Raw genomic sequence first — 14,550 nt, 5'->3', positions numbered from 1 at the left:
TGCCAACCATACAGAATATTTTATCATCTGTGTTTCAGTGTATCATCAGTAGTGGTTATAATGGAGAGTCTGACCATCTTTATAGTGCTGAACAGATAAAAACAGAGCTTAGATCGGGACCAAGACATCCAGCCCGACCTCACCCGAGCCCGTGCACGTTCTGTCCGAGCCCGGCCTGGCCCGTCCTTTGTGTGAGGTCCCCGTCTTTTTGCTGTCATATACCAGCATCGTGCAGCACTTGGTACACTCGACAAAGCCGACACACACGTTGTCACCGTCAAAATTACGGGCCGGGGTGTGGTAGCTCGGGCAGCCTAAGTCTATTATAAGCTCTATATTAGTGCTGCAGTGGCAGCAGATTGGGTTGGAGGTCTGCATAATTAAATCACTTGTTCACCGTCTGCATTTTTGCACCTAAAGTTTGTGATTATCTAAAACATATTTTGCCTGAGCTGAACTGTAACCTGTCACTTTTGTTTATGTAGCTTGAATTGATCCAGCTGTATGACTGTAATAACATTAATTTAGATTCAATATCTATGACAGTTGTATGGAAGCACTGATGACTTTTGGAGAGCCCTCAGTGCCTCAGCACCTACGATTCTCTTTAGTATCACAAAACACACTCAGAGCACACGTATTCTGGGAAACAGAAGCAGATTTTAGTGAAAATTCCCATAAAATACCAGGATGTGACTAGATTAGCAACACATTATTGTTCTGTACCAAATTCAGCCATATCTTTATGTGTTGATTAGAGGTGAAATAAATCCGATCACGTCCCCGAGGAAAATCATGTCGAAAGACAATGAAAAACAAAGGTGACTGTGACTGATTAAAATGTGGAATTAATTTGTGATGTTTTATGCTTCTCATTTTTGTTGCATTTAATACACTGAAACAAAATGTTTTTTGCTTCTATTTTTCATGAGTTGAAAAGTTTTTCTATGCAAACAAAAGGCTGAGTCCACTCAAATTATGTTCATAAATTTGTTTCAATCCATGTTAGTGAACGCTTTGTGTGGCATGTCAAGGTCTTGATTAAACAGCATAATTACCACACTGATGTGCCTTAGGATGGTCACAGTGAACGATCACTCTAAAATGCCATTGGCATGCAGAAATATCAACCAGACCTGTTGCAGATGAATTGAGTATTCATTTTCCTATCATAAGCTGTCTCCAGTGTCATTTCTGAATTTGGCAGTAGGCCTACATCCAACCGGTCTAGTGAGCCAACCCAGGACCTCCATATCCAGCTCCTTCACCTGCAAAATGGTCTGCTACTGAGATGAGCTTCTCTGAGAGGGCTTGTCAGAGTTTATGCAGAAACTCTTCAATTGTGCAAATCGAATGGCCTCCTGAGGCTGGCTCCAAAAATGAGTCAGTCCCCATAGACACCCATGTTAACATGCACCAGCTTTACAGCAGAAATAAACATGTTTACAGCCTGGTACAAAAGATCACCTCGGGCCCTAGAGCTAATTTCCACATTCATGATAACTCTAGGGGGGGTGATATTTTATAAAGCTCACCTGTATAAATTTAATTAAGGTTATTAAGGTATTAAGTCAGGCATAATTAAGGGTGTGGCTGCCTGTAATGACAGGCTGTCTGCAAGGCGTCACCAAAGTCTATGAGTCAGAACCAGCCCTCGCTCCTCCACAGCTCCAACCTCTCATCCAAATATAGTCACTTGTGGTGCCAAAAAAACAAGACGGTGACAGCCAAAATGCCAAATTTGTCGCTGTAGCTATAGTCTATGGTTATTACACATGGTATGCAGTTGTAAGGCTGGTTGGATGTGCTGCCAAATTTTCTTAAATTACGTTGGAGATTTGGAGGCATTTGGTAGTGAAATGAACATTTAATTAAGGGGCAACAGCTCTGTTGGATGGTCCCTGCAGTCAGCACGCCAAAGCCACACTCCTCCAAAACATGTCACATCTGTGGCATTGTGTTGTGTTTGTCATTTTATTGTGATCATCCTAAAACCCCTAAGTAGTAATGGGGCTGTTTAATTGGCATCTTGATATGCCACATTGCAAAGTGCTCACTAACACAGATTTAAACACATTTTTGACCATTATTTGAAACAACTAAGCCTTGTGATTGCATAGAAAAAGTATTAGATCTTTAATTTCAACTCATGAAAGATCAGAGCAAAAACGAAAGTGTTGCATTTATATTTTTGTTCAACATAGGCGTATTTTCATGTATGGGTTTTGTTTTTTTAACCAAATCTAGCATTGCAACTTTTCGCCTGTCAATTTATACTTTATGTTTTCTTACTACCCAAGGTTTATCTTCCACATTCTGGAACTAAACTGTTGTCAGGTTTTAATAGAGGGTCATCACATCATCAACCGGCATTACTGTCTCACGAGGATGATACGTCCATTTTCACACTTGCCTCTCAGCAGCAAAATTGTGACAAAAACAGCCTCACACCATCTAAAACACCACCCGTGACAAGTGTGATGTGTTTACAGAGATTTCAGTGACCCAGAGTTTTTTTTTTCTGCGTCTACAAATGTCTGCAAGAATGATCTGAAACAAAACAGAAACTAATAACTAATAAAAAAAAAAAAAGATGAAGATGAGGAGCGTGACTGAACAGTCGGAGCCAGATTTAAACTCAGGCCAACTGTCACCTAACTGCAGGCTATCAGAGGTCAGACACTAATTGTCCACGCTCGGGTGAGAAAAGAAAGAGCAACAGAGAGACGCAGATTCCAGCTACTGTACAAACACACTGTAAACAAACAATGCTCTCTAACTCAGACTAAGTAACAGGTACATCTGTGGAGAGGTTATTAAAGAAAAAGAAAAAAAAGCATCTCTAATGATGATCATGAGGGTCCCTCTCCCTGAGCTATTAACCCAGATTGAAAGATTTTTTTTGACAGCTTGAGTTAACTTCCCGCCCCTGTCTCTTGGTTGCAGTATTTCGAAATAACACTCAACAGAACAACAAGGCAGACTCTCCCAGTGTGCTCATTAGCAAGCTCTGTCTCCCTCCCAGCCTGCAAGCATCCAGGCAGCAGCACTTACTGTAGGATTCAAACCAGACTGTTTTCTTTCTCTGTGAATATGACGCCCACTAACACCAGCAAATATTGGAGTCTTTGGATCAAATGAAGCATTAGGGCACAGTTAGTATGGTTTCAAATGCTTTTCTGTTATTGATCTGTTCATTAGAGCTCTTTCTCTGTTTCCTTCTCCTCAGTGTCTCCTCCTCCCCTCACCTTTCTGCTCTTCCTTTTCCCTTTTCCTCCCCTCAGCCCCTCCATTTCTCCTACTTTAAAATCCCTTTCCTTGCATTGATTTTCTTCCTCTCCTCCTTTCCTGTAAGATTTTTCTCTCCTTCTTGTGAGAGTCCATTTTGTTCAACAGTTGCCACACAGAGCGGTTCTGCAGTTTGAGCTGAGGCTCTGGGGAAACGCTCTGTCAGACGGAGAGAAAAAGGGGGAGGCGGAATCACTGCAAGGTTGCCGATTAGAAGTCGCGTTTTCCCCCTCTTCCTTCCTGCCTCGCTTGGAATCGATCGCCAATTTGATCTCTTCTTATTTAGGGATAAAAAGCATTACCTATCACATAACCTATATTGCATTCTTACATTCTTATTTCCTTCAAGTGATGCTGAAAAGCCTATTTGATCAATCTGGAAATGCCGCAGCCTGCTCTCCAACCGGGACTCAAATTGAATTGTTTTCATGGAGTGTATGCAATTGGTTGCAAATCTTCAAGAGATAACACATAAATCACGATTCAAGCTTTATTACTCCAGCCTGCTTTGCTTTTATGACACTGTAACTGCAAAGCAAGAGTGTCACACTTTATGTATTATCAAGGCAATTTCATTTTTCCCTCTGCAGCTTCATGTGCCAGGTCTCTGAGAAGCACAGTATTGCTGAGTCCCCAAAGGAGTTCTTAATGTTATTGTAATTGGTATTGAATTTCAGATTAATCAAGCTCATATTTTTTTATGACACTAAAATTGCCCTTCCAGCACATTTTGAAGAGATTGGACTCCGATTGCAGATGCTATTTCATGGCTTGTCTTTACTGCGAGGCAGTAATTGATGCGAGGCTCTTACAGCAGCTATTACAGACATCTTCAGTACGTTTAAAGAAATTACTGTGGCTCGAGAACGCGACTGAATTCTTGTATTTAGTGTTAAGCTTTGTAGAGTGAAGACACTCCAAGTATTGAAGGAAATCTAAGTGCATCTTGCATTTTATTTGCTTTATTTGAGTCAGCATAGAATGTAATGTTCCGCAGAATAGCTGATGGGATTAAGTGCCAATATTCAGTCGTGTAGGTCGTACCGACTGATGATAAGAGTGAAACGAGACAGCTGTTTGGGCAGGTGTAATTAGCTGTGGGTGAGCTTTGATAGTCTGTCTGAGTCTTGATATTTGACCCAGACCTCACACTGTTCAGACTAAAGTGCCTTTCCTCCCACAGCTCACACACAAACTCTGTCCTAAAGAAATTTCATTGGTTTAATTCATCTGCATATAAAGCTTAACAGTTACTGAAACTAGGCTATTGGAGTAGTAACAAGCAGTATGTTGCCAGCTAGCTTCTTTGGCGTGACTTCCACATGTTCACCTGCCAAAAAAATATAAATAGTCTGCATGCATATCTGCAGATCTTCACAGCTTAAGATTGAAATAAACACTTCCCTGAGATAACAGTCAGAGTCCAAACACTCACTGCTCTGCTGATCTCAGTCAATAACAACATCTGGCAACATTTAACATCTGAACATGTTTGAAAACACATCATATTTAATGTTGCACTGTTCAAAAATGGTGACATACGACAGCAATGTTCACAAAGAAGTGGAAACACTCGGCCTCATGTCTGCACAGTGTCATCATGTGTTGTCTTAGTCATGCAAACAATGTTAAACAAAACTGTTACGAAACCAGGGTTATGAGAAAGATTGAGTCAAAGAGGGGTCTGCAGTTTTGCCTGATATTGCAAAACTCCAGCCTGATGTCTCGTAAGACCCTTAAACCCAGTCTCAACATGACAAAGATGCTCCAGCATTCTGCCTCTCCTCTCCATCAGCAGTGACAGCACCACATTGACCCCTCCATAGACTGCTAAAGGCATCAGTGCACTTCAAGCTTGCTTGTCATGTTGTCAAACAGCATCTGAAACACCCACCACCTGGCTGCTAGCAAGAAAGCCATCCCACAAATACGACTGCAGCCAAACCCTCCGAAAAGGACGACTGGACTGCAACTGTCAATGAAATAAACCGTATGGAGAAATGTACTCTTTGCATTCTTCACCCAGCTCCACCACATTTCATGTTTATAGCTGAGTGCAGCATCATTAATCGTTATGACGGCAGGCTTATTCCCATTCGAAACAGCACACTTTCGCCTTAAAGGAATACTTAACCCCCCGAAATGACCATTTGTGTATCAATTACTCTCCATGTGTTAAACCTTTGTTTTTCTCTCATGCCTCCAGTCAATGAAAAATCCAAAAACAGAGAAAGATCTTGATTAGTTAAAGTCATAGGTAGTTGCATTTAACAACCGCAAAACTATATCAAAACATCAATTCGCAAACTGTCACACAACTCTAGCAGAATAATCCAAGTCTTATTTATACAGACTTCCAAAACAGACAGCCTTTTCCAACAGGGAACTGAACGTAAAGTGAACTTATCTATGCTCTTTCTAAAGCCAGACTCCATTGACAATAACAGTAATTTTACCTCACTGAACTCAGGAGCTGCTCGTCGAGCCCGGTCTCTCTCTGAAGTCATTGAAATCTGGTGCTTGGGCAGTGACTTGCAGCGTCAGAAACCAACAAAAAAACATCGTAACATCGACATGGTACGTGGCCAGTTGCTGTTATAGTTTAAGGGTGCCTGGTGGCATCAGGGGAAAACGCAGTGGGACAAGAACAAAAGTTAAGACGGCGAAAGTGTGTGTGGGCAGGAGGGTTGGGTGGTGGATGGGTCCAACAAAGACCGACTTTCACCCGAGAGAGCGGTGTTCGCATCCTGTAAGATTCCAACGCCAAACCCTGTTCTTTATTACTCAACCTAATGTAACCACGTGTTTTTGTTGCCTTAAGCTTACCACGTGCATTTGTTGTTGAAAGAAAAATAACGTCAATTTGCGGTGTTGTACCGATGTAGTGCATTTATTTTGAAAGAGTCTATGTAAATGTTAAATTTCCTGTGAAAACAGAAGCTTATCTTGAAAGAAGACAATGCATCTAACAGGCAGAAGTTGACACCTTGCAAAGTCCATGACCAAGCACATCAATATGTGATGGGGTTGGAGTGAGAATGTGTTGGCTGGTCTACCACTGCCTCGATCAGTTTGTTAGTTTTTGTCATTGAGTGACTTTGGTGTTTTAAAGGCTATGTTTGGATTCACCAAAGTCACACAGTGACACAAACTACCTAACTGATCGAGGCAGCAGTAGACCAGCGACTTGGATTATACTGTACGAGTTGTGTGGGAGTTAGAAATGGATGTTTTGATACAGTTTTGACTTCAATTCATCAAAAATTTTCTCAGTTTTTGGATTCTGCTCTCATCTGAGGCGTGAAGGCATGGCAGTAAAACAAACTTGTCATCTTAAATTCAACATAACACAAGGTGAACAATTGTTATACAAATAGTCATTTGGGGGTGAAGTATTCCTGTAAGACAACACTTTGTACAAACTTGTCTGACTGATTGACTGAAGCAGACTGGCGCCTAAAGAATCCTGATGTGACACCCAGCAATGTTCCCCATGTTGTGTTGCAGCTGCAGCCCAAACTTGCAGGTTTGCACTCAATAACATGTCAGATCCCAACTTTTCTTCACTAGAGATTCTGCTCCTCTCATTGTTGAAGTTTAATATAATTCTATGAAGTCTTATTATCTGACTTGCCCTGATAAAATGCTTTTCCCCCCACACACTGTAGAACCATGTTACATCTCTGAACACACCCATAGAGGCCGGCGCAGCTATGTTTTTCCTCCTTTCAAAATTTAGTGAAGGGTTACTCTTTAAACTGTCTCCTGCCTCAACTATAGAAACACGCTCCCCACTCGGCTCTCAAAATACTCCCCTCAGCCTGTGGCTCATCCAGATCTTTGCGGTCTAACTTGTCCTCAGCCTCCCAAATTTTTCCTTCATCAAATCATCCTCCAGCTACCTCCAGAGGTTTCCTGTGGCTCACGATGCATACAATCAGTATGAGGCTGCCACAGTGGCCACCACTCAACACCTACGGGCCAATGCCTATCCTGCACACCAACCTGTGACCGGCATCATGATGCTCACAAATTGATCTTTCTCGCTTATATCACCAGTATTGGAATATCCTCCCCCCTTAAACAAGATAACCACCTTTTTCCTGTCCTTGCTCATGGGCTAAAAAACTAATTTCCTCAAGTGGCACCTCACGTCATCCTCTCACTTCCAAATCACACCCCGGCAAGCATTAGCCAGTGAAAAGCCATCCAGGCATCTTGGCTATAACTATATTTGGTCGAGCAGTGAAAGTTTTTTAGACATCTGCATAATAGCCAGGATGCTTATGACCACTTTTTTTAACTGCATTTCCACAACTGTACTTCTAGTCCGGATCCCTAGACGGCTTTTCACCGGCTAATCACCGGAGAAGTGCTCACTGGGATTCTCGCTCCAGTTTCTCCCTGCTCTGCTCAGGCTAATTTGCTCTAATCTTTGAAGAAATCCCCTCTACCTCGCTTCCTCGCTGTTATTTTGAGCTCCTCTCCCTTACATGATCCTTCCAGAGCCACAGCAATATTACCAAGGCACTACACCTTCCACCTTCACAGCCTTCAATATTGTACACGTTGGTGACCTATAAATTAAGCTTGCTCTGCTGTCCATTTCGTCAAGGTCATGTCTACATGATGGAAAATCTTTTTGTTATTTCTATGTATTGGCCTTTCATCCACAGTAAGCTGGCATATTAACCCTTAAAACTATGTGTTTTTGAGGCATGTTTGTGTGACCATATTGTTTTTCTAGAGTGCTGCAATTTCATACACGAAAAAAAGGATAAAGAACAAATTTTAGCGAAAGAAGATGAAAGTGTTATGAGTCCTTGGAGAGATATAAATCACAGTCATAATAATGACAATCCAAAAACCCATCAGCTATTGGTCTGACAACGATAAACCTCTGGGGCAAGGGTCAGTATTTCAGGAGATCTGATGTAGCCAAGACTTCCTCTTCCATGTGCTGGTCATTATGGACAATTTCTACAAATAGATATCTGCATATTTGTATATCTGCAAATGCACAATTCCCCTTTTGCTCTCCACAGGGACTGTTAACCTTCCACTCAAATTGGTCAATACTTCGGTGACTATAAACGGAAAACCAGAACGCATCCAATTTGCACCACAAACCATCAACACTTCAGAAAGGGCCGTGAGCCACAAAAAAGGATGGCAAAGCTGGGGAGTCAAGGGGACCACACACTGTGCCATGCCATTGTTGCTAAGGTTCATAATTTCAAAGCCCCAATAGTCCAAACAATGTCCCATTAGTCTGAAAGGCCATTTGTCCAACAGCCCTGTATCCTGAAAACAAATGTTCATTGCTCTGAAGGGCTGTTTCTACAATGGCACTTTACCAAAAAGAAGCACATGGCTAATTATTATGCAGACTGTGTCACGTGTCAGTTCAGAGGAGGACCCAAATGCAGACCAACAGACAGTCAGAGTTTCTAACAAAAAGCGAGCTTTAATGTAGCCGATTGAAAACATCCAGCACAGGCAGGCAACCCAGAGTCCAAACGAAAGCAGAACAAAAACCAAACTGAATACCAAACGGGAAAAACACGATGAACAGGGATGAATGCAGGAGGAACACAGGAGGAAAACAGACAAACTGACCAAGGACAAAGGGAAACACACAGGTATATATACACGGAAAACTAATCACAAGGACGAGACACAGCTGGAGCAGGAGGACATGAGCAAAAGGAGGGAAATGGAGATTGGTTAACAACAAGGGTGGAGCACACAAGACTAATACAGAACAGGTGTGAGGGGAAGACTCTGGGAACAGGGAGGGACTAATGAGACAAGTGTGACAGAAAACAGGCAGGAAAACACACAAAGACAGGAAGAAAAACCAGATACGACACATGAGGAGAGAATCTACAAAATAAAACAGGAAGCAGATTAAACACGAATGAACCACATGAAACAAGGAACACAAACAGTCCACAGGATAACAGAATATGAACAAACCCAGGACCATGACAGATTGACTTCAATAGACCTTCCTCTGATTGGCCTACTCTGATATTTTTAACCCTAACCGGTATTACTCCTGAACATAACGTTGCCTAAACATAACCATTGAAACAATCACTACTAGCCAATCAGAGGCAGAGTAGGTCTAATGATGTCATTCAGCACAATAATTAGTCATTTACTTCTGTCTGGGTGAGCATGTAGCCTATTTTCAGAGAAACAGCCCTTCAGGGCAATGCATGTTTTTTTTTGGGTAGCAGGCTGTCCAACAAATGGGCTTTACATCCAGTGGTATGAAATATGAACCAAACAATGGGCAGTCCCCCTAAATACTGTAAGAAGGAGAGGCAAGAATATTTTCCTGTCAGGTAGGAGATACGTGTGGCTAAATAAATGGCAGGGTCAGGTTTTCAGGTAGCCAAGACGGAAATATCTCAGCGACTATTGGATGGATTGCCATGACATTTTGTACAGACATTCGCAAACATTAGCAAATGTTAACATCCTAACATGCTGAACAAAGATGTTGAAGATGGTAAACATTATACCTGGTAAATAACATGTTAGCGATGGAATTGTGAGCATGTTAGCATGTTAGCACGCAGACATTAGCCATAAAGTATGACCTAAGAGGCATCAAAGCTTTTTAAAGCAGGTAACTGCAGGAAATTCCTTGAGCCAGAGTTGCACTCAGTATGTTCTTACCTTGAGGTGATGCCCCAATAATAATACTACTACTAATAATAATAAGCTGTCATCTATGATCTGATTAAACCTACTCTCTGTGACACAATTGCCCTGCCATATCTGGAAAAATAAGCCAGATAATTCTTCCTTATTGCATTTACTGTACATGTGGCATCCGTACACCGAGCCATGTGTCATCTGCCTTTGACACGTGTATGACCTATTTCTGGAGCCAAGTCACCCCCCTGAGGTGTGCACTGGAAGGCCGAACAGGCTCTGACTCAGCAGGCCTGACCTCTGACTGGCGTACAAGGTCGACTCCTAAGGCGAGGGCAAAAATCTCACAGCACGGGGAAGGAATATTTGAAAAACATGACTTTGTGTTTTTATATACGCAATCGCAGATGTCTGTTTTCTTCTTGGAAGGGTTTTGCTTTCTCTGCTCATATTTCCATTCAGAAATGAAGTGTTCCACTTGACTGCACGCTGCACTCAGTCTGCTCAATCTGCTTTCTAGTTGACCTCCACTTTTAATAGAGACTTAAAGATCCAGCCACCATCCTCGTCCATGAATAATTGAAGGCTTCCCGCGGTACAGACAGAGACAGAGATCCTGGAGGGTGAGGGGGAGGTGGAAGAGAAGCTCAGTATCCAATCCATCGCTCCAATCTACAGGGTACTGGGGCCATAATGAGATAATGAGAATGATTAGATGTCTTGACCGGTAAACATGAGGTCGGAGGTGTTTTTAATTTAACAGAAATTAAAAAAAACAAAAAAAAAAAAAACTGAGGCTTTAAATAACAGAATTTCAAGACTTAATTGGTTTATATCCAGGGATCGAACCTCTCTTAACCTCTCATTGATTGGATTTTAACTGTAAATCTGAGATAAGGCTGCTGCTGCTCAAGAATAGAGCTAAAAAAAATAACAGAAACAAGGACTGTGTGCTTCAGATGATGTGTGGGTCTCGTTCTTTTAAAGCTGATACAGATCACTCCCCAACGATCAAGCCCCTCGGTCTGTGTTCACAGCCCTGCATTTTAATGCTGATTTCATAACCGTGCCTTGACATACTATAGCAGACACAGGCGTACTCCTCCATGCCATACAGTTATGTAATGCAAACTGTTTTCTGTGTTATGTCGCAGTATTCTTTTCTCCTAAGCATCCAGTTTGTCACATCAAATCAAGTCATGGGTGAATTTATAGCTCAGCCGTGGAGTACATTTTGCATTTTACACGCTGCACAGTTGCATTACGGTACATTCTGTACCAAGAGGTTTTATAATCATTGGCACAGGAAATATGCTTTTATCTTTGGTCAGAAGTCACATATTATTTGAGGTAATCCATGTCGCATCCGTGTGAGGATGTTTGAGGTATTTCTGGTGTCAGTTTAAGGGAAATGAGATTTACAAAAGAAATGAAGACCTCTTCCTCCTTTTCTTCTTTATTTTGGATGTGCACATTATACAACCCAGCAGCCAGAGCAAAATGTTGGCATTGTAGATTCCTGCAAACCCTGGGTATGTTACATCTGTACATTTCATACATATCATATCAGCATTTTTAAACTGACATAGTGTAGGAGCTGACTTTGTCATCAGGAGGGGATAGTGGATGTCGTGACACCTTGGTGAGATGCCCACCAAACTGCAGACCATTGTTCAAGACCAACAAACATCAAAAATTGTTGCTTTTTAGGGAGTCATTACTGCTTTTCCGGCAGCTTTTTAGCCACCAAACGTTGATGCTTTTTAGCGTGTTTCCACCAGGGATAGTGCACAAGAAAAGCATTGTTTTTTTACTGTAATATTGCTGTGTTTCCTGTTGGGATGGTGCCACGAAAAGCATTTATTTTTTACCAAGACATTGCTGTGTTTCCTGCCAGGATAGTACCCTGCAACTCAGTCTCACTCCAAAGTTGGCGAAATCCAGCGCTTGGGCAATGACTTAAGGTGTCGGACACTGATGGAAAAGTTGTCCTTAAACATCAGCATTGTTCTTTTATGGCGCTCAGTGGCATCAGGGGGAAACGTGGCAGGACATGAACAAAAGTAAGGGGAGGAAAGTCCTAGCAGGACGGGCGGGACTGATGTTGGATGGGTCCAACAAACACCAACCTTCACACGGGAGAGCGGTGTTTGCACCCCGTAAGATTATTAAGCTAAACTTTGTTCTTTTTTCCTAAACCTAACCACGTGTTTTTGTTGTCTAAACCCAACCACATGCATTAGCAAAAGAAATGTCAATTGGCGGTTTTGTACCAATGCAGTGCATTTATTTTAAGAGACAGTATGTAAACGTCAAATTTCCTGTGAAAACCAAAGTGTATTTTGAAAAAAGACAATGCATGTAACAGGCAAAACTTGACACGATGTCCCAGAACGTCAAAAACCAACGCACCCAGGGTACCTTTCATGTCATATTTGGACGTGGAAAGTCCATGACCAAACGTCAATATGTGACAAGGTTGGAGTGTGTTGTCCCTTGAAAAGTGATTGTTTTTTACTGTAACATCGCTGCAATTTCAGTGAGGACTGGGCCACCAAAACTAAGTATTTTAAGTGAAAACCTGAATTTTACCCAAACTGTAACCAAGTGGTTTTTGTGCCTTAATCGTGCCAAACATATAATACATAATATTGTACAATTATGTATTATGTGGTTTGAACATTTATTCTTGCAATTGAGTTGTATTATATTATGTTTTTTTGCTCTGCTTCTCACTTTTTTGTATGTTGTATTTTACATTATATCACTCCTGTTTGTGCTGTTCAGCACATGCTGTGTGGTTTCTCATGTTCACATCCAAAGAGCCCATGAGAGTTGCATGATGGAGTAGCTGAAACCTAAGAATGATTCGACAGCCCCTTGAGCCCTTTTCTGTCCTTCTCTGGGCTAATTAAAACTCCACCTTCACACCTGTACAAAAGGCTGGTGAGAATAATGATGCTATATCTGCACAGATTTGACTCAGCTGTTTGTAAGGTGGGAATGTGGCCCATGTTTTTAATGACTTTTTAAGGGCACATGTGCTGTTCCCATCACTGCTGTCAGTTCACTTTGTGTTGACATCAACATTTCCCAGGAAACTTCGAATTCAAAGTTTCAAAGAACCAAGTGACTGATCTGAGATGTCAAAACACTGCACAGCCCGGAGCTGAGGCATTGACGACGAACAATAGGGGAAGCCTTTATCAGCCCATCCGTTTAATGTTTCACTGAAATTTAATCCAAATCCAAATGAGCTTTGGAGCTATATTTTCCTTCACAGTAAATGTGCCATTATCCCCATGAAACTGGAAGACACTGGATGGTGTAGGCAATCACCACTTTCATGTTTCCCAGCACATTTTCTGCAGAACCGTAGTATCAGTGTGACAGTCGCATAGTTGAGGCAAATTTAACCACATTTTTTGCTCAGAGTGACTGTACAGGATTCTCATTAACATGGACCAGACTGTACCAAAGCACTCACACATTTGATGTTCAAACTGAGTTGGGTGAAACAAACAAGAACAGGAAATGTACAGCCCCGTAGCCTGCAGTCACATTCCTGAAGCAACATTCAGATAACACAGACACACAGAAATAAATGAGCAGTTCTTTATCAGCTCGCTTTTCAAGGATGAGTTTTTACATTAGGCCCTCGTAGGCTCTCCCACGGCTGAGCCAGACTACCCCGCATGTATTATACAGATGCCTGGAGGCAAAACAGCTTAGATCGATCTGAAGAATAAACAGGTCAAGACCAAAGCGTTGATGAAGCAGACATTGATCTGACCAATCCCATGGGTCCGTGGAACAGCATCCACATCCAATGTTTCTCAAGTGCTTTTATTTCATTCCCCTGAAAAAAAAAAAAAGTCAAGTGTCTCTCTGCGTGCTCAGCGGAAAGCAAATTTGAATTTGTATTACAGAGTTTGTGCTCCCAGCTGAGATGCTGGCCAGAGCTTTGCAGTTTTTATCATATGAGCAACCAGACCAGCAAGAAAAATACATATTACTGAAACATACAAAATATCCAAGATATAAATATTTTTTCTCTCACTATTATCAAGCTTGAGTTTATATATTTTAAATTATTTATTATTTATTTATTATTTTTAAATGGGTAATAAATGGTTGATAAATAATCTAGCAGTGCTTTAAAGATCAGTAATAGCATTATCCAAGCATAAGAGTGTTTTTTGGGTTGCCAGGTTGCATATATCCTCCTCTAGCATTAACTTGGCTAACTTAATCTTCATGCTAAGCTAACTAGCACTAGCTTCATATTTTACATACAGTACATTAGGCTTGTCATGATAATTACTTCATTGACTTATTGTGTGACATTTGGACCTGACCTCAATTATTTTGCTGACCTCATTATTGCCCGTTGTGTTTACATGGATGTTTGTTTACATAAGAATGTCACATTTTAAAATGTCTAGCTGGCTACTGCACAACGGCAGAATAGAGTGCTGCAGGGATGACTTTTATCTGTAGGCCAACCTGGATGTTTCCACTGATCTGGTTCTCTCAACAAAAAGCAAATAGAATTTTTCTATTGGATTTTGGATTATCACAGAAAATAAGCTC

General features: G+C 41.4%; 1 protein-coding gene across 1 annotated transcript in view; it reads left to right on the top strand.

The window, feature by feature from the left end:
* Window positions 1–14,550, top strand: part of lrrc75bb (leucine rich repeat containing 75Bb) — a 44,670-nt gene that overhangs the window by 16,692 nt on the left and 13,428 nt on the right. The window lies entirely within an intron of this gene.

This window comes from Epinephelus fuscoguttatus, linkage group LG18, assembly GCF_011397635.1.
Source record: "Epinephelus fuscoguttatus linkage group LG18, E.fuscoguttatus.final_Chr_v1".
NCBI classification, from domain to species: domain Eukaryota; kingdom Metazoa; phylum Chordata; class Actinopteri; order Perciformes; family Serranidae; genus Epinephelus; species Epinephelus fuscoguttatus.
The sequence above is the reverse complement of the archived record's forward strand: the minus strand, read 5'-3'. Positions and strand labels throughout refer to the sequence as shown.